At 41.8% G+C, this 2,609-nt stretch overlaps 1 protein-coding gene across 1 annotated transcript in view; it reads right to left on the minus strand.

Moving 5' to 3' along the window:
• The window catches only part of itga8 (integrin subunit alpha 8), a 39,365-nt gene that overhangs the window by 15,433 nt on the left and 21,323 nt on the right, over positions 1-2,609 (minus strand). The gene's annotated exons all lie outside the window — the stretch shown is intronic.

The following is a 2,609-nucleotide window of genomic DNA, read 5'->3' on the forward strand; positions in this document are numbered from 1 at the left end:
GTGGATGCCTGTGTGTTTGTTAATAATTAGGATCCCCATTAGATGACACAATAATGATGAGCTAGTTTTCCTGCGTTCTGAATGTGCTACAGATGGGAGCTTATGTGTGTGATAAAATACAGGTTTCTATTTCAAAATGTGTTCCCCTAAGCCATTTTGACCTTTCCAGGTGGTTTCATGTGTGTTTAATAAGTGTTGCATGTAAGCATGCCTCTGCGTTTTGTGTATTTGGGGCGGGTGTGACTCTAATAAGCACTGTGTGTCAAACTTAAGTGTATGCAGCACGGAAATTACCCCCATTCTACTGACAACAGCTCTGGCTCTTGGTTGGTCATTACTCTATGTAATTTTCCCCAAAATGCATATGTGCTCCACCACCCTACACACTGCTCACCGGCCCTCCCTGCAAAAATGTACACATAAATCCCTTCCCCCACAACCCAGGGTCTGCTTAATGAGTGAGAACTTTCAATTTAAGACCGGTCATTAAGTAGCTATCCTTCCTTTTTCCACCACTCCTTCAATCCACTCAAAGAGCTATGCATCTGATTTTCTGGTTACCCAGTGGTTAAAAAACCAAGAGGGTCGTTTAAACCTGCAACAATTAAAAAAAAAAAAAAAATCCGCTTGGTGGCAGTAGGAACAGGCTAGAAAATGTGATTAACATGTTAGCCACCGAATGAATGAAAGTCTGATGTTTACTCTCCTGAGGGAAATATCTGGCTGTATCGCTGCTAAATGCTCCGCTGTGTCCACCAACTAGTTTGTCTGTTTGCCAGTCTGTTTGCCAGTGCTGGGCAGCACCAAAGCAGTAAAGACGCGAATACAAAAACAAAAGCAATTAGCTGAGAGAAAAGCTCTCTATAGAGCTGAGAGGATCCATTGTAAATATAAAAATATTGTTATTTATCGCCACTTTAACAACACTTACTGCTGTTCTGAAGGTATTTCCAGAATTCTAAAAAAAAAAATAAAAACATTCTGTCCACTGCACAATGAGAAAGATTATTAACCCAGTTCTCAAGATGCGACTGTATTTCCTAATTCATGTAGGCAGAAATGTCAAATGTCCTTTCTCCTTCTGTAAAACAGAGGGAAAATATTAACACATTAATTTGTATCTGAAAATAAAATATTGAAGAGAAACAAAAATATATACCAATATAGCTAAATAAAAGGTTTGATTTTGGTTCACATTGTATGAATTGACCGAGCAGAGATGTTATTTCTGGCTACCATCTTTGTCTTGATCAAGAAAAAGAAGCGCAACTCCACCATCCATAATAAAGGCTTAAAATACCCCAAAAATACTTAACATGAAAAAAAATGTGCATTGGAAAAAACATTTTTTCAACCAAATGGTTAGAAGGGTTTTTGGGGATTCTGGAAATACCTGGGTGCTTGTTGTAGATACCGAGGTCATTATTTTTCAGCAATAGTTGATGCTCTAGTTGAACTCTGAGACTGAAGTGTAATGGTAATAACACCTGGGAGGCACAAACTGGGGCTACCTCCCATCATGCATCTCTCCCGCTCTCACTGCAGGGAAACAACTGAAATGTCAAAAAATCCTTACCGCTCTGAAACACAAGAGCCTCAGACATCCCTCAATTCTCCGCGCTGCTGTTTGACTCTCTGCGTGTGTGTGTGTCTGTCTGTGAATGTGTGTGTGTGTGTCCTGTGTCCTATCTGATTCCATACCTCCAGCCGAAACTTTACGGTGGTTTATTTAAATAAGCTGAGTTTTGTTTTGACAGAATTCCACAGTTTAGTGCTCTCTGTCAGTTCGACCCAAACCCTGTTCCCTTTTCACCCACTGCCAACACTCACACACTTCTGCGCACACAGACACCATGATGGCAACTAGCCGAGCACACTTCTCCCGTCCAAACAGGCCTACAGCGGTTCCAGCCCCAAGAAGTTAGAACCAACAATAGACTGCGGCGAACCAGCGGGAGCCTTTAGACCCATTCCCCTCAACTAAACTCACCCCCAGACTCTTCAAAGCCAGCCTGCTACCCACAGGAACAATAATATAATCGAAATAGAATTATGCAGTTTCAAATTAATTGCAGTCCTATAAATGTGAAGTACCAGTTATATGAGTGTGCTTTTTCAGTGTGCTTCTAAATTATTGCATTAGACCAGGGGTCCCAAAACTACGGCCCGCGGGCCACATCTGGCCCGCCAAAGCAATTGGAGTGGCCCACTTAACGATCCCAGACAATCCCTCTAAACATCAACCAATTTTTATTAAATTGCATTTTCCTATCATAACATCATAACATATCCGTACTTAAAGGTTGGCATTCTAATTAAAATTGACCATAGTTATGAGCTATTTATAGTTAATAGTGGCTCATCTTCACCTCCTCACACAATGGTATATTCTGACGTGACTTTGATCGTGACCGAGCCAGCGTCAAGCTGCAAAGTTCTGAGGTGGGAATCTGTCATGAAGGTGGTTGTGTCCTGCATAAACTTCATCAGAGCAAACGGACTTAAACACAGGCAGTTCCAAGCCTTTCTCTCCCAGCTAGAATCAGCCCACGGAGACGTGCTTTACCACACTGAAGTCCGCTGGTTAAGCCGGGGCAGAGTTTTGAAGC

The sequence above is a fragment of the Seriola dumerili genome, unplaced genomic scaffold, assembly GCF_002260705.1.
Source record: "Seriola dumerili isolate Sdu_G_001 unplaced genomic scaffold, Sdu_1.0 BDQW01000723.1, whole genome shotgun sequence".
Taxonomy (NCBI): domain Eukaryota; kingdom Metazoa; phylum Chordata; class Actinopteri; order Carangiformes; family Carangidae; genus Seriola; species Seriola dumerili.